The sequence below is a fragment of the Callithrix jacchus genome, chromosome 8 (assembly GCF_049354715.1).
Source record: "Callithrix jacchus isolate 240 chromosome 8, calJac240_pri, whole genome shotgun sequence".
NCBI classification, from domain to species: domain Eukaryota; kingdom Metazoa; phylum Chordata; class Mammalia; order Primates; family Cebidae; genus Callithrix; species Callithrix jacchus.
The window spans coordinates 105,475,900-105,499,313 of record NC_133509.1 but is presented as its reverse complement, the minus strand read 5'-3'; the positions used below and the strand labels follow the sequence as shown (position 1 = coordinate 105,499,313).

General features: G+C 38.5%; 1 protein-coding gene, 1 long non-coding RNA gene and 1 pseudogene across 21 annotated transcripts in view; 1 reads left to right on the top strand and 2 right to left on the bottom strand.

Moving 5' to 3' along the window:
- LOC103795828 (uncharacterized) overlaps positions 1–23,414 on the bottom strand; it is an 86,725-nt gene that overhangs the window by 54,173 nt on the left and 9,138 nt on the right. The gene's annotated exons all lie outside the window — the stretch shown is intronic.
- On the bottom strand, positions 4,852–5,886 carry LOC128928960 (small ribosomal subunit protein uS8 pseudogene; annotated as a pseudogene).
- LOC108593521 (disintegrin and metalloproteinase domain-containing protein 20) overlaps positions 16,503–23,414 on the top strand; it is a 29,113-nt gene continuing 22,201 nt past the window's right edge. For 15 of the 16 annotated variants that reach the window (XR_008474462.2, XR_013521324.1, XR_008474463.2 and 12 more), the window contains exon 1: positions 16,503–16,730. The gene's annotated coding sequence lies outside the window, so the exon portion shown is untranslated. Of the gene's footprint in view, positions 16,731–20,974; positions 21,076–23,414 lie in introns of all 16 variants that reach the window. The other variant, XR_013521325.1, reaches the window with a different exon arrangement.

The window sequence follows — 23,414 nt, the reverse complement described above, 5'->3', positions numbered from 1 at the left end:
TTTGAACTTTTGGTAGAATTTGGCTGTGAATCTGTCTTGTCCATGGCTTTTTTTGGTAGGTAGATTTTTTTATTACTACTTCAATTATCTAACTCATTGGTTTATTCAAGATTTTAGTTTCTTTCTCGTTCAATCTTGGGAGGTTGTGTTTTTCCACAACGCACCAACATATCTTGAATAAAGCAAAAGCAGTGTTTAAAGGAAAGTTTATAGTGGTAAATGCCTACGTGAAAAGATAGATCTCAAATTAACAACCTAATGTCATACCTAAAGGACTTAGGAAAATAAACCAAATCCAAGGCTGTCAGAAAAAGAGAAGAAATATTAGAGCAGAGCTAAATGAAACTGAGACTTGCCTTATGACCGAGCTTGTGGTCAAATTTAGAGAATGTTCCATGTACAGATGATTTAAAAAAAATGTATATTTGTGGTTGTTGGGTGGAATATTCTATAAATGTCTATTAGGTACATTTGGTCAAGACTCCAATTTAAATCCAGAGTGGTTTTTTTTTGTTGTTGTTAGTTTTCTGCCTCAGTTATCTGTGTAGTGCTGTCAGTGGGGTAATGAAGTCGCCACTATTATTGTTTCACTGTATATCTCTTAAATCTAGTAGTATTTGTTTTATAAATCTGGGTACTTTGACACTGGGTGCAGGTATAGTTAGGATAGTTAAGTCTTCTTATTGATTGAATTGAACACTTTATCATGAAATAATGCCATCTTTTTTCATTTTTTTTTTAGCATTGTTCATGTAAAGTCTGTTTTATCTGCTACAGGAATAGCAACTCATACTCTTTTTTGTTTGTTTTCCATTTGCATGATAGATGTTTCTGTTTCTTTACTTTTAGCCTGGGATGCTATTACATGTGAGATAGATCTATTGAAGACAGCAGAATGTTGTGTTGTAAATCCAGTTTGCCACTCTGTGTCTTTTGAGTGAATCATTTAGACCATTTACATGCAAGACTAATATTGATACATGAGGTTTCATTCCTATCATGGCCTTCTTAGTTGTTTTATAGTCTCAGTTGTGTAATTGTTTTCTAGCATCTGCGCACTTTGTACTTATGTGTTCTTTTATGGTAGCAGTATCATTCTTTCTTTCCATCTTTAGAACTCCACTCCTGTGAGTATTTCTTAGGGCTTGTCTGGTGGAGACGGTTTCTCTTAACATTTGCTTGTCTAATAAAGGCTTTATTTCTCCTTTATTTATGAAGCTTAGTTTAGTATGATAATGTCATTTTTTTTTTCCCTTTAAGAAGTCGAAAAATAGACTTCAGTCTTTTCTGACTTGTAAAGTTTCTGCTGAGAAGTCTGCTGTTAATCTGATTAGATTTCCTTTGTAGGTAATTTGGGCCTTTTCTCTAGTTACCTTTAAGGGTTTTTTTTGGTATCAGCCTTGGATAGTCTGATGACTCTATGGCTTGGGAATAGTTGTCTTGTATAGTATATCTCAGGTGTACTCTCACTTTCTTGTATCTGGTTCTTGACCCCTCTAGCAAGATAAGGGAAATTTTCCTGAATTATTTCTATTTTGCTTTTTTTTTTTTTTTTTTTAACTTTTTCTGGGTTAATTTGAAGGACCAGCCTTCAAGTCTGAAATTCTTTCTTCTGCTTGGTCTAATCTGTTGTTAAAACTTCTAGCTGTATTTTGAAATTCCTTTAGCAAAATTTTCAATTTCAGAAGTTCTGTTTTTTTCTTAATATAGCTATCTTTTCTTTCATATCCTGAATTGTTTTTCTGGTATCTTTGTATTGGATTTCAGCTTTCTCTTGGATCTCATTGAGTTTCCTTGAAATCCATATTTTGAATACTTTATCATTTCAAACTTCTCAGTTTGGTTAGTATCCATTGCTAGAGAGTTGGAGCAATCCTTTGGAGGTGTCAGGACATCTTGGCTTTTTATACTGCTGGAGTTCTTGCTGATTCCTTCTCATCTGAGGAGCTGCTACTTCTCATTTTTGAGTTTGTTATCATTTGCATGGAATCTTTTAATTTTGTAATCCTTTTTTCCCTTGAGGGTATGACTATGGTGTATGTTGTGTATGATCTTTTGGCTTCATTTATTGGCACTTTCATGGGGCCAAGCGTCTATATTGTATATTATAATGACATCTTTTTCATTTTCATTTTTTTTAGCATTGTTCAAGTCTGTTTTATCTGCTACAGGAATAGCAACTCACACTCTATTTTGTTTGTTTGTTTTCCATTTGCATGATAGATGTTTCTCCGTTTCTTTATATGGAGAAACATATATATGGGTACCTTGGTTGTAGAGAGCCTCTTTGTAGTGGCTTTCTTAGAGGCTGAATGTTGTAGTGATATATTGAACATATAAGCAGATGCACTATTTCTTGTGGGGCTGAGGGTGCAGCTGCCCAGGTCTAAGCCCTTGTAGCAGGATTTTTATTTGGTGGTGCCGTTCAGGCTGTAGTTCAGTAGATGGAGATGATGTGTAAGAGCCACCTTGTGCTCAGGCTGATAGCAAGTGGTAGCACCTGTGTTGAACAGGAGGCATGAGAAGGGTTAGGGGGCCAGTGGGGAACAGGAAGCAATCTTGTTGTGGCCCACTGAGGTCTTGGAGGAAAGGTTGGGGAGGGGTACCAGGTCCTCATCCTGAGTCAGCAGGAATGTCATCTGCTTCTCTATCTTGCCCCTGTTACAAAGCTCACAAACTTAGTTCATAAATACTGTGTTTTTTGGTTCCTGGTTGCAGAGCAGCTGTGGGCCACTGAAACACCCTCTTGAAGGTTTGGGACAGAGCCTTTTCTCTCAGTTTAGGCCAGGCAACTATGTGATTTCTCTTTTCTCTGCTGGGATGCTGCTGTTCTGCATAGAGAGGGTGAGTTACACCCCACCATTTGAGTATACTCATGCCGCATGGGCTTACTTTCAGTAGGGATGGAATTGCACTGGAAAGCTTAAAAAATGCTTTCTTTGAGGCTGGGCACAGTGGCTCATGCCTGTAATCCCAGCAATTTGGGAGGCCAAGGTGTGTGGATCATGAGATCAGGAGTTTGAGACCAGCCTGGCCAAGATGGTGAAACCCCATCTCTACTAAAAATACAAAAATTAGCCGGGTGCAGTGGCACACACCTGTAATCCCAGCTACTCGGGAGGCTGAGGCAGGAGAATTGCTTGAACCCAGGAGGCAGAGGTTGCAGTGAGCTGAGATCGCACCATTGTACTCCAGCCTGGGTGACAGAGTGAGACTCAGTCTCAAAAACAAAAATGCTTTCTCCAGCCTCCTGTGGAAAGAACCACTGCTGTGTCGGTAATAGTGTATGGCATTGGGTGGGTGGGAGATGTCCCTCTCTCCATGATTATTCCCTGGTGTTGGCACTGTCTCTCTCAGCAATCAGTACTGCAACCACATTCCCTTTGTCCTAAGGGGACTTTGGCAGGCTGCATCCCCCACTCCCTTGTGGGTAGCCCATGTGGGTTAGATCTCCAGGAGTCTCACAACTTCCTGGGGCCCATCAGTCTCCTGTGCTTGCCAAAGCCATAGTGGGTTGGGAGTTATGTTTGTGAGGGTTCTGGTGGTGTGATGACTCAAGGGCAGAGAAACCCTGGACAGGGCAGGGGTCCACTAGGTGTCTACAACAAGTATTGCACCTGCCATTTCAGTTTGAGTCAGGGGAGTACATGAATTCCTGCAGGAGCTAGCCAATTGGTTCTCTATCCTTGGGAAGCTCCCAAATCACCATTATAGTCATGAAGTCATGAGGAGAGAGGGGTCCCCAACAGTTTGGTGGTAAGCAGATTGTCAGAGGGGTGAAGGGAGCAGAGCCACATTCCTAGCAACTTTTTCTGCAGGGCTCCAAGTTTCTCTGGGGTTGATCTCTGCTAGATTCTTCCTCTTTGTCTTTTGTTTCAGGGACCTTAATTGATTTATATGTAAAGTAATTATTGATGGGTATGGGCTTACTGTTGCTATTTCATTAATTTTTTTCTGGCTATTCTGTAGTTCTTTTCTTTTTTTCTTCTCCTCTTCTGTCTTTTGTGACTTGATTTTTGTAATGTTAGGCTTTGATTTTTTTCTTTTTCTCTTTGGTATATCTCCTATAAGTTTTTTTCTTTCTGGTTACCATGGGACTTACATAAACATTTCTAACAGTCTATTTTAAGCTGATAACAACTATACCCACATGCAAAAGTACTCATTTACTCCCCTAATTTTTTGTTATTGATGTCACATTTACATCTAATGTATCCATTAATTGTTGTAGTAGTTCTTAATACTTTTTTCTTTTAACATTTTCATTAGGGTTAAAAGTGACTTAAATACTTTACAATATTGGAAGATTCTGTATTTACTTATATATTTACCCTAACCAGTGAGTTTTGTACTCCTTTGGTCTTTCATCTTACTATTTAGTGTCTTTTTGTTTCAACTTGAATAACTTTGTGTAGCATTTTTCATAAGGCAAACCTACTGGTGATGAACTTCCTCAGCTTTTGTTTGGAAAATTTTTCTCTTGCCTTCATTTCTAAAGGACAACTTCACTGGGTATAGCATTCTTGGTTAGCAGGTTTTTCTTTCTTTCAGCACTTTAAATATATAGTGATCTCCCAGTACCTGTGGGTTTATTGGTTCTAAGACACTCTACAGATAATATAATCCACAAATTCTAAAGTCTCTTATAAATAATGTATTTGCATAGACTATGTACATCTTCCTGTATACTTTACATTATCTGTAGATTACTCATAATACTCAATAAAATGTAAAGGCAACATAAATATTTGTTCTAACTATATTACACTTTTAAAAAAATTATTATTATTATTTTTTTAGAAGCACCAGAGTCCATGAGGCATTTGATTTGTAAATATATGTATTACATCCCTAGGAAAAGAATCCCAGGATTTTCCCTCCTGTGTGTTTCGTCTTGCTTCTTCATGGTCCATGATGCCAGCTGAGGTTGTCAGTACAATGAAACCAAACTGGTGGGATGGAAGCAGATTATTCTGCTATTTTCTGGATCTTTGAGTTGCACATCAAATCTGGGGCTGATCACGCCACACTTGTTTAGCCTGCCTCTGAGGTTCACAACAATTTTCCCAGCTCTGTGATAGTCAGTGATTTCAAATTTGCCAATGTAACCATGCTTCATCATCACAGTGAGAAACCAGACAATGACTTTGGAGCACGGCCTAATAAGCACCTGGCGTTTGCCTCTCTTTTCCGCATTGTTGATTCTCTTGAGAGCATCAGCCAGGACATTCGTGTGCACCATTGTGGCGGCACAGAAAGATGGCAGAAAGAGTATTACACTTTTTATTTATGTTTTTAATTGTTAGCTTGTTTTTTGTTTTGATACACAGTTCCTTGAATCTCCAGCTGGAGAACACGTGGATATGAAGGGCTGACTGTATGTATCATCTCATGCTCTTGGACTGCATAGGTTCTGATGAGAAATCTCCCGGTAGTCTTATGGAGCTCCTTTGTCCGTAACGAGTCACTTTTCTCTTGCTGGTTTGAAAATTTTCTAGTTGTCTTTGCGATTTTTGACACTTTGACCATAATGTCTTGTTCTAGACCGTTTTGGATTTATTCTATTTGGGCTTCATGAATCTGGATATTCATTTCCATGCCCAGATTTGGAAATTCTTGAGTCATTATTTTTTAAATTAGGTTTTTACCCCTTTCTCTTTCTCTAATACTCTGGGCCTTCCATAATGTATATATTGGTTTGTTTGATGGAGTATCATGATTCCCTTAAGATTTTTTGACTTCTTTTCATTATTGTTTCATTTTGCTGTCTGACTGTATAATTTCAAATTGCCCATCCTCAAGTTTTCAAATTCTGTCTTCTGCTTAATAAAGTTTGCTGTTGAATCTCTCTTGTGATATTTTTAGTCCAGTTATTCTTTAATAAAATTTAATTCTCTAGTATTAAATAAATTTAATTAAATTATATTTATTTTATTTTATTTTTATGTTGAGGTCTTGTTGTGTTTGTTGCCCCAAGCTGGAGTGCAGTGGTGTAATCATAGCTCACTGCAGGTTCAAACTTCTGGGCTCAAGCAATCCTCTTGCCTCAGGTCCTGAGTAGTGGGGACTATAGGCATACACTACAATACCTGTCTATTAAAATTTTTTTTTGTTAGAGAAGGGGTCTTGCTGTTACCCAGGCTGGTCTTAAAATCCTGTCTTCAAGCAGTCTTCCCACATCAGCCTCTTGAGTAGCTAGGATTGCAGGTGTGAGCCACTGTGCCTGGCGTGAAAAAAAAAATCATGTCTATCTCTGTTGATACTCTCAGTTTAGTCACGTTTTATTTTTTGATTTAGTTTAGTTGTCTGTCACGATTCTCTTATCTCACTGAGCGTTTTTAGGATGATTAATTTGAATTATTTTCAAGTACTTCATAAATTCCCGTTTATTTTTGGTTGGTTAGTAGAGATCTATTTTCTTTTCTTTTTCCTTATTTTTCAGTTTTTTCTTGATTCTTCATATTTCTTATATGGTTGTATTTATGCCTGTACATTTGATGAAACAACTTTTTCCCTGTGTTGCAGAGCAGTGTCAGCTGCAGGGAGGCAATCTCCCGTCTTCTCTTGCTCCTGGCTGTTCCAGGCATCTAGCTGTATCAGCCATCTAGATTCTATTTTTTTAAATTCTAAGTATGAGACAAGATAGAAATCAGGCCCTTGGAAATGCACTGAAAGGTTGGGGACAAGGTTCAGTTTGCTTTTCTCACTCCCTCCTGAAGAGAAGGCCTTAGTTCTATGACTTTTACCAATCTTACTGAGCAGTGCTGGTGTAAGAGGATACCTGCTCCCTCTCTTTTGTTTCTAGTTGTCTCAGGCTCACAGGCTCTACCAGTCTTTCAGTGCTTCAAATGTGAGATGACATAAATTGGCTCTTGGGGAGTACACTGAAAGGGTAGTAGGCCAGGCAGCTGGCACACTCTTCACTGTCTCCTTCTCAGTCATAGGAGAAGTCATGGGCTGAGGTGATCCTCTGGCTCTGAACTAACCCAGTTTGGGGGAGGGACTAATGTGGGAAAATTAAGTTTACTTTTTGTATTAGGCCATTCTTGCATTACTATAAAGAAATACCTGAATTTTGGTAACTGGTAAAGAAAAGTGGATTAATTGACTCATGGTTCTGCAGGCTGTAGAAGGACCATGAGCCAATTAAATTAGAAGCATGATGCTGGCATCTGCTTGGGTTCTAGAGATGCCTCACAAGATGAAGTGGGAGCTTGCATGTCACATGCCAAAAGCAGGACCAAGAGATAGAGTGGGGCAGGTGCCACACTTTACAGCAACCAGGTCTTGGGATAATACACTGACTATTACAGGAATGTCACCAAGTCATAAGACATCCAATCCTGTGACTCAAACACCTACCAGTCTCCACCTCCAACACTGGGGATTACATTTCAACATGAGATGCAGGTGGGAACAAATGTCCAAACTATATCACTGTTCTTCCTATATTGGTTGCACGTTTTCTCAACTTTGTTCTTGTGTAGAGTATTGTAATTTTTTAACTGAATTACAAATTTCTCACAAAGGTCTTGTAGTCCAAATATTATTCTTGTGCTTCTGAGGGTAAACCAGCACCAGGGCTTTCTGCTCTGCCATCTTGATGTCATCTCCACACATCTAATTTTTTTTTCCCCCCCACAGAACGTCTCTCTCCTTTGCCTGCAATAGCAAACTTCTTCCTTTGGGGAATTGCTCATTTCTGTGTACTCTAATTATGTGGTTGTAGTGAGGGCTGTTAATTACCTATCACCCTCCTTCTGGCTTCAGGGAAGTGTATGTGACTTAGACCTGGCCAAAGAGATCGTCTCATTTGGTCCAGTTAGGATCATGTGACTCAAATAGTGACAATGTGTTCATGTCTGGATTTCTAAATGGTAATTGTGTGAATTATTTTCTTCTCAGATTGCTAAGAAATATGAACCCAAAGCGGATTGAAAGTTGTCAGATTTCATTAATGAATATCCTGTAGGGAGTATGGCTGGGCAGACATTGAAATAGATGTAATTTAGAGAAATGACAAGCTATCAATATTGAGAATTCTTACTCAGAAACTTGCATTTCTCCATTTATTCAGAAGTTGTATTAGTGTGCTCTCGCACTGCTATAAAGAACTACCTGAGGCAGGTAATTTACAAAGAAGGGAGGTTTAATTGACTCACAGTTCCACAGGCTTAACACGAAGTATGACTAGGAGGCCTCAGGAAACTTATAATTATGGCAGAAGGCAAAGGGGAAGTAAGCACTTTCCTCACTTGGTGGCAGGAGAGAGAGAACAAAGGGGGAAGTGGCACACACTATTAAACTATTGATCTTGTGAGAACTCACTATCATGAGAACAAGAGAGAAATTCACCCTATGATCCAGTCACCTCCAACCAAGTCCCTCCTCCAACATGAGATTTGGGTGGGGGACACAAATTTAAACTAGATCATTCCATCCCTGGCCTCTCCCAAATCTCATGTCCTTCTCACATTGCAAAAATACAGTTATCCATTCTCAACAGTCTCTCTTAGCCTTAACTCATTTCAGCATTAACTCAAAAGTCTACAGTCCAAAGTCTTATCTGAGACAAGGTAAGTTCCTAACATCTATGAGCCTGTAAAATTAGAAACAAGTTACTTCCAAGGTACAATGAAGATACATAATTCCATTCAGATAGGGAGAAATTGGCCAACACAAAGGGGCTACAGGTCCCATGCAAGTCTGAAACCCCGCAGGACAGTCATTAAATCTTAAAGCTCCCAAATAATCTTTTTTCACATGATGTCTCACATTTAGGGAATGCTAATGCAAGGAATGGGTACCCAAGGCCTTGGGCAACTCTGCCCCATGGCTCTGCAGGGTACAGCCCTCCTTCCAGCTGCTTTTGTGGGCTGGCATTCAGGAATGCCACAGTGCTTGTGGCTTCTCCAGGTACGTGATTCAGGCTGTCCATGGATTTACCATTCTGGGATCTGGGGGATGGGAGCCCTCTTCTCACAGTTCTTCTAGGCAGTGCCCCAGTGGGGACTCTGTGTGTGGGCTCTTATCCCACATTTCCACTCTGCATAGCCCTAGTAGAGATTCTCCATGAGTTCTGTGCCCTTTCTGCAGACTTCTGCCTGGACATCCACGCATTTCCATACATCCTTTGAAATCCAGTTAGAGGTTTTCAAACCTCAACTCTTGCCTTCTGCACACCCATGGGCCCAACACCATTTGGAAGCTGCCAAGGCTTGGGGCTTATATTCTGAAGCCATGGCCTGAGCTGTACCTTGAACCCTTTTAGCCATGGCTGGAGCTGCAATGGCTGGGATACAGGGTGCCATGTTCTAAGGCTGCACAGAGAAGTTGGGCCCTGGGTCTTGCCCACTAAACCATTTTTCCCTCCTAGGTCTCCAGGCCTGTGATGGGAGTGGCTGCCAGGGAGGTCTCTGAAATGCCCTGCAGATATTTTCCCCATTGTTTTGGCTATTAACATTCAGTTCCTCTTTACTTATGCAAATTTCTGCAGCACACTTGAATTTTTCCCCAGGAAGGGTTTTTCTTTTCTATTGTATGGTCAGGCTGCAAATTTTCTAAACTTTTATGCTCTGCTTTTTTAAATATAAGTTCCAATTTCAGACCATCTCTTCCCTCATGAATATGTGCTTACACTTTTAGAAACAGCCAGGTCAAATCTTGAATGCGTTGCTGCTTAGAAATTTATTCCACCAGATACCCCAAATCACTTCTCTCAAGTTCAAAGTCCCACAGATCTCTAGGGCAGGGGCAGAATGCCACCAGTCTCTTTGCTAAAGCCTAGCAAGAATGACCTTTACTCCAGATCCCAATAAATTCGTCACTTCCATCTGAGACCACCTCAGCCTGGACTTCATTGTCCATATCACTATAGGCATTTTAGTAAAAACTATTCAATAAGTCTCTAGGAAGTTCCAGACTTTCCTATATCTTCCTATCTTCTGAGCCCTCCAAACTGTTCCAACCTCTGAAAGTTACCTAGTTTCAAAGTCACTTCCACATTCTCAGGTATCATTATAGCAGAGCCCCACTTTTAGTACTGATTTTCTGTATTAGTTCATTCTCACACTGCTATAAAGAACTACCTGAGACTGGGTAATTTATAAAGAAAAGAGGTTTAATTGACTCACAGTTCTGCGGAATTAACAAGAAGCATGCCTGGGAGGCCTCAGGAAATTTACAATTATGGTGGACGGTGAAGGAGCAAGCACTTTCTTTACATGGTGGTAGGAGAGACAGAGTGTGAAGTGGGAAGTGCCACACACTCTTAACCATCAGATCTCATGAGAATCACTATCATGAGAACAGTAAGAGGGAAACACACCGCAGGATCCAGTCACCTCCCACCAGGCCCTTCAATTCAACATAAGATTTGGGTGGGGACACAAACCCAAATCATATCAGATGTTTTTTGAGTTTTGGAAAGATTTTATATTTCTTTTTCTATGGGTCTGTTACATTTCTTTTCAGGTTTACTTATAGGTATTTTATAATTTTAGTTGATACTGTGAATAAGATCTCCCTCCCCACCAACGATTATATTTCCTGAGTGGTTTTTTGTATGTTACTGGAAAACTGCTTGTTTTGGAGTGTTTATTAGAATGATTATTTGGTCATGTGTCTGGACCATTATAAAATCTTTTTTGATTGAGTCTTTCTTGTATTCCAGGTAGACTATCAGAAAGTTCATGAATAGTAATAGTTTTGTGTTTTTATTTCTAATTATATTTCCCTTCTTTTAGTTTTAGTAATACATTTAAATTGCCAGTAAAATATTGACAGTTATCCTTGTCAACATCATTACCTCATTCATGAATTTTTTTAATATTCCAGATGATTTTCTTTATTTTTTTTTCTTTTTGAGACAGAGTTTAGCTGTTGTTACCCAGGCTGGAGTGCAATGGTGTGATCTCGGCTCACCATAACCTCCACCTCCTGGGTTCAGGCAATTCTCCTGCCTCAGCCTCCTGAGTAGCTGGGATTACAGGCACGCACCACCATGCCCAGCTAATTTTTTGTATTTTTAGTAGAGATGGGGTTTCACCATGTTGACCAGGATGGTCTCGATCTCTTGACCTCATGATCCACCCGCCTTGGCCTCCCAAAGTGCTGAGATTACAGGCGGGAGCCACTGGGCCTGGCTATTCCAGATGATTTTCTATGAAGATTTTTTATTCACAGCTTGCTAATAAATTTTATATTGGATCAGTATTGAGTTGGATGAAAATATATTTTGAGAATGCTTTAGATTTTCTTACATTTTCTCCTCTTTAATTTAGTGAATTAGGTTAATGGATGACACAATAATATAATTATTATTAACACAAGAGCAATAATAGAATAAGCTTCCTATCTTGGTCATATACTTTTCATTTAAATTGATTCCTTTATTCAAATGGATTTACTTTATGGATCATCCCTCCCTTGCTTCTTTCCTTTCTTCCTTCATTTTTACCTGTCTCCTGCCTTCCTTCCCTCCATCTACACAAGTCAAAGGAGCAGCAAGAATAAAGACTCTGAGGTGGGAGAATGCTTTGACCTGTTAGTGGATCAGCAAGTGGACCAGCTGAAATGAAATTAACAAAGACAAGAATAAATAGAAGATGAATTAGGTAAAAAAGGAGGGAAGGGTCGTGATGGCAGGAGGTATATTGGGTACAACTTTGTAAAGCATTGTACAGACTTTTACTATGAATGAGATGGGAAACCACTGGAGCACTATGAGCAAAATAATGATATGATATGGCTTACATTAAAACCATCTCCCTGATATATGGGAATTGAGTGTTGGCTATAACATGCAGAAGACATGTTAGGAGGTTAAGGCAATAATCAAGGTGGGAGACAATGGTGAATTTGACCAGGGTGATAATGGTGGAGATAGTGAGAAGTGTTCACATTTTGAAGGTCAAAACAATAGGATTTGCTGACAGATAGGTTATGGGATATGATGAAAAAAAGGAATTAAGGATGACTATAAGGTTTTTGTTCTAGGCAACTTGAAGGATAGAATTGGGATTAACTGAGATGGGGAAGGCTGTGTGTTAAGCAGGTTTAGGGAGGAGGGGGCTAAAGAATTCAGTTTGGACATTTATTTTCAGGTGCCAATTAAACATTCAAGTGATGATGCCATGTAGGCAGTTGGAAGCATAAATTTAGGTTTTACAGAAGTCCCAGTCTGGAAATATACATTGTGGCATCATAGAATATTTATAGTCTTTATGGTCTTTAATACCATGAGATGGATGAGATCATCAATAGAATGAGTATAGGGAGAGTTAAAAAGATGTCCAAGGCCTGAGCACTGGATCACTACCAACACTTAGTGTTGGGGAGATATAAAAGAATAGCAAATGAATATGAGAGGTAGCAGCTAGTGAAGTGATCCCATGGAAACCAAATGGAGAAAGCAATTCAAAGAGGAAAAAGTCATCAACTCTGTCAAATGCTGACGATAGTTGTTGTTGTTGTTTGCAAATGTTTTTCCCTTTGCCTGGAATTTGTGTATTCTGTCTTCTCACTTTTTAAAATATATTTTATTTTTACTTTATAGTCATGTCTCCCCTCTAATAACTTGTACTTCCAAGAACACTGCTCACACCCATGTTATATAGCACTTACCCTACTCCATTGTAGTTCTGTACTCTCTTATCTATTTCTCCCAGCTGGACACTGAGCAACTCTCTACAACTCTGAATGCTGTACTTGGCACTACACACACACACACACACACACACACACACACACACACACGTTCATACATATATATGTACAACACAGAGACACACAGATATATATGTTTGAAAGTGAAGTAATTAATCAGCATCATTATCATTATCCGGAGACATCTAATTGGCAGTTAAAGACAGCTAGAATCTCCAGGGTTCCTTTCTAGTAGCCAGGGTAGTAAATATCAAGTTTGATCTATTTATGTTTTCTTACCAGATTCCTTTGTGAAACTAGTTCACTGGAGATCCTGGGCTTTCTATAAAATCCTTGTATTTGATAATATTTTTTATATCTCTTCCTAATTTTTGTCCCTTTATGGCTCTTTTATTATCCTTATTCTTTGCTTTGATTGCTTCTACCATTTCTCCTTCAGATTTTACAAAGGGAGCCTGTACCTATCAATATTCTGTCTCTGTGCTTATGCCACACACTTGTTACCTTGTATTTGGTTAAAGGGTATATCCACAGAGCTAATATGATAAAAATAGTGGAATGCATTCCAGGATTTCCTACTGAGTGCAACCTTACCTTAAATGGAAAGAAATGAGTACTTTTTAAGGACAAGATATTTAATTTAAAAAAATTCAGTGCCTGTTTGCCTTTCAATTAAATACAAGTAACCACGAAAATCTGCATTTGATCATGTCTTTTTTATCAGGGGTGTCCAATCTTTTGGTTTCTCTGGGTCACACTGGAAGAAAAGTTGTCTTGGGCCACACATAATACATACTAACACTAATAGTAGGTGATGAGCTAAACAAAATTGCAAAAAAATCCCATTACATTTTAAGAAAGTTTATGAATTTGTGTTGTGCTGCATTCAAAGCTGTTCTGGGCCACAGGTTGGACAAACTGTCTTAATTAATGAACTGGAGGTCACTGGACAGTGATCATGCAATATCTTCTCTTTCCAAAATAGTTTTCTTTGAATTGGTGATACTTTGTAATACTTCTGTCCTGTTTAAATCCTAAACAAGATTTATCTTGAGTAAAGACTTTGTTGAAAACAGTACTCTGATAAAACATAAATTAATCAGGTAAGACAAAAGTGTGAATAGAATTACTGTGCAAAGAAAAATCATTAATAGTTGGGGGAGACTACCCCCTTGAGCTAAGCCACTGTTTGAGCTTCCTCCATAGTCAGTAAACTCACAGTAGGGAGGGGCCCACTCATATAAACGGTGGTAATCTTACCACATTTCTCCAATTTGCAGTCATATACAGAATAATTGACACTGCTCCTTCTTATATACTCTTGCCTAGACCACACAAAGTGCCATCTTTTATTTGCCTAATAAAGTAATAGTTCCCTGACATCGGGGGCCATTAACTAATATTTTAATTATAGCATTATGTTGTTGTACATTGGAAATTGTTCATATATTTTCACAGTGTACTCTTAGACACAAATTATTTGAAGAAGGGCATCTTTGGTGTATTAAACCTTCCACTCCACAGGGACTGAAATGATCTCCTTCTATATTAATTTTTTATAGCAGTTCAGAGAGGCACTCCTTACTGTCTGGCCAAAAATATACCAACATTGTTTATTGTGACTGTTGAACATTTTGTGATAGGATTAGACACTGTAGACTACAAAGTGTCCTATCCTATACATAGAGATCCTCAGGGCACCGCCTTGCACTTCCATAGCACCATTCAAGAAGGTCACATGCACTGATGTGTGCTCTACTCAGCTTTCCCAGAGAAGCAAATTTACATTTCATACAACAAGGTCCAAAAGCCCAAGGTTTTAATTTACAATTAGAGTTATGGCAAGGATCCTTTCTGCACTGAGGTTCTGATCCACAGTTACACTCTTCACCTTCCAGTATATTGAAACCACATTGTTCCAATGGGTTAATATTTCAGGAAGATAATGTGTTTGTCAGCCTTCTTTTGTGGTTCATGAGGTTAACCACACGGCTAAAAATACTGGTACTTGTATTATAGGCATTCATGATGCAATGTTTTTTTCCTGCATAAGCAGAATTCCTCAGTGCGAGACATACCAAGATTATGGCTCAGTCGGTGAGCACTGGCTACTGCAAAATGAAAGAAATCTCTTATTACAAACTGCTGACCCAAAATGAGAGGAGCATATTCCTGAGATCCAAGCCAATCCAAAGATTAAAAATTATTGCTCACAGAGATTCCCAGAATCACATGGAAAATGAGGATAAAGATGAACACTTCTGCATTCACTGAAACTGTCAAGAAGTTGACTTATGTCTTGTTCAACATTGTTAAGATTCCCATTTCCAAACCTCAGTCTCAAAGAAACCTGAAGGCCTAACTGTAGCGAGGTAGAAACTACTAAACTGATCACATTTATCTTCTGTTGCCTTTGAGTAGTTGAAACTATAGTTGCCCACCACTACAACTCCACAAAGCGCCAGCAGAGAGTGCACTAGCCCACAGAATGTTGTGGTGGTTTTGAGTTCTCTACCTCAAACCGCAGCTTCTGATACTCTAGACAATTGTTCCTCCGTGTACCCCAGGGATTGGTTCCTGGACCCCATGTATAACTAAATCCATGCATACTCAAGTCCTGCAGTTGGCCCTGCAGAACCTGTGTATACAAAAAGTTGGTCTATATATGTGGGTTTTACATTCTGTGAATACTGTATTTTCTGCATCTGTGTTTGCAGAGGGCCGACTGTATTTATTGAAAAAATTACACATGAGTGAGCCTGCACAGTTCAAACCCACTGTATTTCCTCTTCTGTTAAGCCACATTTCATGGCGACAAATAAATCCTTTTTTGTTGTTGTTCTTTTTCTTTTTTTGAGACGGAGTCTTACTGTGTCGCCAGGCTGGAGTGCAGTGGCACGATCTCGGCTCACTGCAACCTCTACCTCCCGGTTCGAGCGATTCTTGTGCCTCAGCCTCCCAAGTTGCTGGGACTACAGGCATGCGCCACCACACTCAGCTAATTTTTGTATTTTAGTAGAGATGGGGTTTCACCATGTTGCCTGCCTCAGCCTCCCAAAGTGCTGGGATTACATGTGTGAATCACTGCACCCGGCCAGAGAATTGGTGTTCCTATGTGGTAAAATGCCTTATGGGCTGGATTTCTTAAGTTTGCTTGATTATCTGTATCTGTACATCCCTCCAAAGTCTCCCAAAGGGGTACTGAGGACTCCCAGAGACTGAGGGCTCCATATATGATAGTAGCAGTCATCCTGGACAAAGGACTGATCTTCATGGGGAGTGCACTGCTCAGTGCAGTTGAACTAGGAAGTGCCTGGAAACCAAGGGCTTCGGTATGGTACCTCAGGTGCAGGCTGTTAAGACAGCCTTCAGACTTGTTGAAGGCCCCACCTCGCCACCGGGGGGAAATTATGGGGAATCATCACTTGGATGGGGTGGAGAACCAGTAGAGCCTGGTTTGTGAGCAGCAGGCAGGAGCCAGGAGCATCTCCCAAACAGCAGGAGAGCGCCCTGCTGCAGGCTTCCTGCTGCACCTGTCTCAGGCAGCTGCCTTCTGGAAAGACTTGGTCGGTGACTGCTAGGAGAGTGGGCATTGGAGACTAGAGTCGGAAAATGCTCTTTGGAGGAAGGAGCTCTGCTTCCTGGTTTGTTGGCCGCCAACCCATCCTGGTAGTGCTTTCTCGTTCTTGGTCCGTTAAAAGGAACTGTCTTGGGTACATCTTTGTAGTAATGTGTAAGAAAAAAGAAAAAAACAACTGTCTCAGATAAGGATTCTAGGGACAGGAAGCTGGTAAGGTTAGGATTCTAGGGACAGGAAGTTGGCAGGAAAGAGGTTTAACGGACAAAGTAGATGGTGAAAACAAGAGGGAATTGAACCAGTAACTAGTGGTTTGGATGGGAGAAGTAGGGTGCAGAGGGACGAGTAGAGACAGAGAAAGGAGTACTGGGTTGATGGAAATTAAATTCAGAAGAGAAACCTAAGGAATCTTGGCCAAACTAACAGGTTATGGAAAATTAGAGCCAAGGCTAGATCACTCCTTAATGTCTGTCGTGAAAAAAAGAAGGTAAAACTAAATTTTCAGTAAGTTGTTTTCACTGAGAGCTGATAAAATTTGCTAAATCTAGCTACTGGCTCTCTCTAAAAGGGATTTAATGCAAGAATTTCCCCAGAAAGACTAAGAGGGTGTTGGTATATTTTCACCAAATTCCTGCAGTAAGTAGTGTGTGTATTGTAGATAATCCTCTAAACAATGATTTTTAAAAACTTTGACAGTTAAAATTGTATATACAATTTAAGGTATACAACTTGATGTATGTACACTTGCCTTGTGAAATAATCACCACAATCAAGCTAATTAATGTCTACATTTCGCAGTTACCATTTTATTTTTTTTGTGATGAGAACACTTAAGATCTACTCTTTTAGCAAATATCAAATATAAAATACAGTACTGTTAATGATAGTCACATTGTTCATTGTACATTGGATTTCTAGAACTTAATTACTTTCATTACTGAAACTGAGGAAGGAAAATAGGGTTGGGAGGCTGGGAACATAAGGCTGATTCACACTTCAGCTATAATAGGAAATAATCCTCTCCATAGGGCGTACACCATAAATGACTATGTAACTTTCCTTCATCCTCTCCGTTTACATAGGGCATACCCAAAGCAACCAGTGGAATACTCTAGGGGAAATTTAAACTTCCAAAAATTCTGTCTTGGGGCCTTTGAGCCTCTATGCTCAGGCCCACTCCCACACTGTGGAGTGTACTTTTCATTTTCAGTAAGTCCCTTCATTTCTTCCTCGCTCTGTTTGTACATTTTGTCCAATTTGTTCAAGATGCCAAGAACCTGGACACCCTCAACCATTAACAAAACTTTGTACTCCTTGACCAACATCTTCCCATTTCCTCCTACCCCCAGCTTCTAGCATCCACTATTTTATTCTGTGCTTCTGTGAGTCTGTTTTAGATTCCACCTGTAAGGATCAAGGAGTATTTGTCTTTCTACATGGCTTATTTCATTTAGCATAATGTCCTCCAGGTTTGTCTGTGTTGTTGCAAATGGGAGGATTTTCTTCTTTGTGAAGGCTGAATAATATTCCCGTGTGTGTGTGTGTGTGTGTGTGTGTGTGTGTGTATGTATATCACAATTTCATCTGTTGACAGACATTTAGGTTGTTTCCATATCTTGGCTATTGTGAATAATGCTGCAGTGAACATGAGAGTGCAGTTATCTCTTTGAGATCCTCATTTCAGTTCCTTTGGGTATATATTTATAAGTTGAATTGTTTGTTGTTCTAGTTAGTAGGTAGTTCTATTTTTAATTTTTTAAGAAATCTCCATACTGTTTTCCATAATGGCTATACCAATTTACATTCCCACCAACAGTGTATAAGGGTTCCATTTCTCTACATCCACACCAACACTTGTCATATTTTATTTTCCTGATAGTAGCCATTCTAAAAGGTATTCATTTTATTTGTGGCTATTGTAAATGGTATCGCTTTTTTATTTCATTTTCAAATCGTTCACTGTTAGCATATAGAAATGCTACTAATTTTTGTATCCTGCAACTTTACTGAATTATCAGTTCTAATATTTTTTTGGTGAAATCTTTAGGTTTTTCCAAATATCATCTGCAAACAAGAATGATTTGTCTTCTTTCTTTTCAGTTTGGATGCTCTTTCTTCTTTCTCTTGTCTGATTGCTCTAGCTAGGACTTCCAATACAATGCTGAATAACAGAGGTGACAGTGAGCATCCTTGTCATGTTCCATATCTGAAAGGAAAGGCTTTCAGTTTTTCCCATTCATGGCTGTGGGTCTGTCATATATGGCTTTTATTATGTTGAGGTATGTTCCTTCTATAGCAGTTTTTTTTTTTTATCATGAAGGGATGTTTAATTTCATCAAATGCCTTTTCAGCATCAGTCGAAATGATCACATGGTTTTTGTCCTTCATACTGTTGATATTATGTACTTCGTTGATTGATTTGCATATGTTGAACCATCCTTACATCCCTGGGATGAATCCTGCTTGGTCATGATGAATGATCTTTTTAACATGCTTTTGAATTTGGTTTGCTAGTATTTTTTTAAGGATTTTTGCATTAATATTCACTAGTGTTATTGGCCTGTGGTTCTCTTTTTCTTGATGTGTCTTTGTCTGGTTTTGGTATCTGGGTAATACTGGCTTTGTAGAATGAGTTTGGATATATCCTCTTCTCTACTTTTTGGAACTATTTGAACAGAATTGGTGTTAGTTCTTTAAAGGCTGAGTAGAATTCAACAATGAAATCATCACATCCTGGATTTTTCTTTGCTGGGAGACTTTTCATTATGGCTTCAATCTTGTTACTTTTTATTGTTCTGTTCAGGCTTCAGGCTTTGGATTTCTTCATAGTTCAATCTTATAAGTTATATGTGTCTAGGAATTTACACATTTCTTCTAGATTTTCCAATTTATTGGCATATAATTGCTCATAGCCACTAAAAGTCCTTTGAATTTCTGTGATATCAATCACGATGTCTTCTTTTTCATCTCTGGTTTTATCAATTTGGGTCTTCTGTCTTTTTTCCTTAGTCATGCTGAAAGTTTGTCAATTTTGCTTAACTTTTCAAAAACTAGCTTTTTGTTGGTTTTCTGTATTTTCTTCATTTCAATTTCTTGAAATGTTGATCTTTTGTATTTTCTTCATTTCAATTTCATTTATCTTTGCTCTGATCTTTATTATTTTTTTCTTTTGCTAACTTGGGGTTTGATTTGCTCTTGCTTTTCTTGTGCGTTAGGTTGTTTATTTGAAGATTTTCCTTTTTTTTAATGTAATTGCTGTGACAAGAAAATATCTTGGGTCCCCAAAATCACTACGCTAAAGGAAAAATTCCAGCTTGGAACTGCTTAGAGAAAATCTGCCTCCCATTCTGTTCAAAGTCATCCCTCTGCTTACTAGATAGATGTATATTCTGATTGCCTCCTTTAGAAAGACTTATCAGAAACTCAAAAGAATGCCACCATTTGTCTCTCACCTATCGGTGACTTGGAAGTCCCCTCTTTGCTTTGAGTTGTCCTTGCCTTTCTGGGTGGAAGCAATGTACTTGTTACATAGATTGATTGATGTCTCATGTCTCCCTAAAATGTATAAAACCAAGCTGTGCCCTGACCATCTTGGGCACATTTCGTCGGGACTTGCTGACACTGTGTCATTGGTGCCTATCCTCAAACTTGGCAAAATAAACTTTCTAAATTATCTGAGACCTGTTTCAAATTTGGAATCACAGTGCTTATACCTGTAAACTTCTCTTTTAGTACAGCTTTTGCTGTGTCTCATAGGTTTTTGTATGTTGTGTTCATTACCATTTGTTTCAAGAATATTTTCAATTTTCTTCTTAATTTCTTCATTGATCCACTGTCATTCAGGAGTGTATTGTTGAATTTCCACGTGTGTACAGTTTCTAAAATTCCTCTTATTATTGATTTCTAGTTGTATTTAATTGTTTTCAGAGGAGATGCTTGATGTTATTTCAGTTTTTGGAATGTTTTCAGACTTGTTTTGTGATCTAACATATAGTCTTGTTCTTGAAAATGATCCATATGCTGACATTTCAACATTAGATGAAATGTTCTGTAAATATCTTTTGGGTCCATTTGGTCCATAGTGCAGATTAAGTCTGATATTTCTTTTTTTATTTTCTGCCTGGGACATCTGTCCAATGCTGAAAGTGGGGCATTGAAGTCTCCAGCTGTTATTGTGTTGGAGTCTTCTCTTGCTTTAGCTCTAATAATATTTGCTTTATATATCTAGATTTTCCAGTGTTAGGTGCATATATATTTATAATTGTCATATCTTCTTGATGAATTGACCCCTTTATCATTATATAATGACCTTCTTTGTTCTTTTTTTCTTGAAATCTGTTTTGTCTGATATATGTATAGTGACTCTTGCTCTTTTTCAGTTTCCATTGGCATTGGATGTCTTTTTCCATCCCTTTATTTTCAGTCTCTGTGTGTCTTTATAGGTGAAGTATGTTTCTTATAGGCAACAGATTACTGATGTTCCCTGTTTGGGCAGATGTCAGGTGAGCACAGCCTGGTTCTGCTTTCTGCTGTGACAGGACAACACTGAGTTCAATTCAAAACCTCACAATCTCAGCACTGTCCATCTCCAAGTGCACAGATTCTCTGTGCCAGTTGGGATGGGGGAGGGGTTATGTCGGCAATTCAAGACTGTTTTTCCTACTCCCTTCAGCAATATGAAGTCAAAACCAGGCACTGTGAATGCTCACCTAATTTTTGGTTCCTATGAAGGTGCTGCCTTTGTGTAGATGTTGTCAAACTTGGTGTTTCTTCAGTGGTGATGATTCAGCCATCTTGCTCCACCCAAGAATCTTTTCATTGTATTTTTAAAGGTATTTTCTCACGTTGCTTAAATTTTTCAATTTATTGCCATAAAGTTGTTCCTTAGTACCTTCTCATTGTTTTAAAAATGTGTATAGGAACTAATATTTACAATTTGTGTTTTCTCTATTAATATTGATCAATATGGCTATGTATTCATAAATTTTATTATTCAAGAACCAACTTTTGTCTTTAATTAAAACATTTTTTAATTGAAACATCTTTTAATGTTGAAAATTTATTTTTAATTGACACATGATTATACATATTATGGGATATAGTATGAGGTTTGATATATGTTTATAATGTGTAATAATGAAATTCATATAATTAGCATATATATCACCTCAGACATTTATCATTTCTTTGTGATGAGAACATTTAATATTTCTAGCTATTTTGAAATACATAATATATTATTGTTAACCCAACTGTAATGAATTATTTTATACTTTCATTCTTAGCTTTTATTTTATTCTGTTAAAGGTTTAATTAGATATTGTCTCTGTTATTTTTTAAAATTATTTTTTATATAAAATATTTTCAATCTTTTGCCTTTTTCATATACACCCTGCAATCCAGAAATTTCCATGTAAGCATTGCTTTAGCTGTATCCTACAAGTTTAATATGCAGTATTTCCCTTACTAGTTATAAATTTTCTACTATACATTTTGAACATATTTGGACCATGGGTCATTTAGAAGGATGTTCTTTAATTGAGGCATATAATTATTTTCTAGCTGTAAGAGTTAAAGAAAAAGGAAAGAAACATGAAAACTGGCTCAGCAGTCAAAAACAGGTTTATTTTAGAGCATAAACCTGAGAGGGGCTTCTGGCCAATTTTGATAAGGAGCACTCTCTCTTACAGACTAAGAGTTTTTATTGGTTTTAGGGTGAGAGAGCTTATCACAGGCTTGGAATGTTTCTGTATGGGGGAGAAGTTTATGGCAGGGTTAGAATGTCTCTGGTCAAAGGGGAGATTATCTTGGGGCTAACATCGCTTCGGCTGGAGGGGAGGTATCTCGGGGATGGCATATCTCTGGTTGGGGAGGGGTTTTATCTTTTAGTTGGAATGTTTCTGGTCAGAGATGTCATTTGTGGTTTATGGTCATGCTGACCTTAGCCATTAGGCTGATGCCCTTTGAATTTAGGCAATTTTTGATCAAGGTGAAGTTTAAAATGGCAGTGCTTGTCCAAGATGGCAATGCTCCTTCTCTTTCAATCCAGCCCTATAGTTATAAAAAGGATGAGGGGCAGTGTGTTCTTTCTGGCTACTGCCTGTGGATGAGGTGATGGAGAGTTTTTCTGGTCTTGGAGTAATGCCATCTGTAGATGTTTTGGGGTAGTTGTTTGTGAAATGGTAATGATCCTGTCAGTTAAAAATCTTTGAAAAAGGTTAAGTAGGCAGGGTAAGAACATTAGTCTTAGGCATATTATTAGGAGAGGGCCCAGGAATGGGATGACCCATGCTATTGTTTGTTCCCAAACCAAGAATCTTTTTGGTTGTTTTGGTATTCCCTTAGCTTTTTAGCCCTTTCTTTAAGTTATTTAGCAGTGTTTCTTACTAGGCCCGACTGGTTGAGATAGAAACAACATTCCTCACCCAGTGAGAGGCAGCGGTGTATGTTTGGAAAGGCCCATGTATTATTTTCTGTTGGTAACTGTTATTCCTACTGTGAGGATAACAATTAAGCAAAATGCTGTAGTAATTGAGATTCTCTTTCTGATATTCCACCCTGAGCATGCTACAGTATATAGTCCTGCTGCAAATAGAGTGGGTAAAGCATTCCCCACAAAGGTGGCATAGTAAATAATTTCCATTAAAAAGTTTTAATATTTGGCTAAAAAGAGGGGTAGGAATGACAAAAAGTATTTGATGAGGTAGGGGTATTAGAATTTAATGTAAACAGTAGAAGATAATAAAAATCGAAAAACATTAGGCAACACTAGAATTTAGCTACAGGTATACTATAGTTTTTCAAACATAATTTTCTTTCTCCAGTTTACCATTTTTTATTAAAAGACAAATCACAGTAGGACTGGTTTGCTTTATTATACTTAGGTTTAATTATTTTCATATAGTGCAGCAAGAATAATTATTTGTTACATAGGTCTTTTTTTTTTGAGATGAACTCTTGCTCTATCCCCTTGGCTGGAGTGCAGTGGAGTGATCTTGGCTCACTACAGCCTCCACGTCCTGGCTTCAAGCAATTCTCCTGCTTCAGGCTCCCAAGTAGCTGGGATTACAGACACCTGCTATCATGCCTGGCTACGTTTTGTATTTTTAGTAGAGACAGGGTTTCACCATGTTGGCCAGGCTGGTCTTGAACTCCTGACCTCAGATGATCT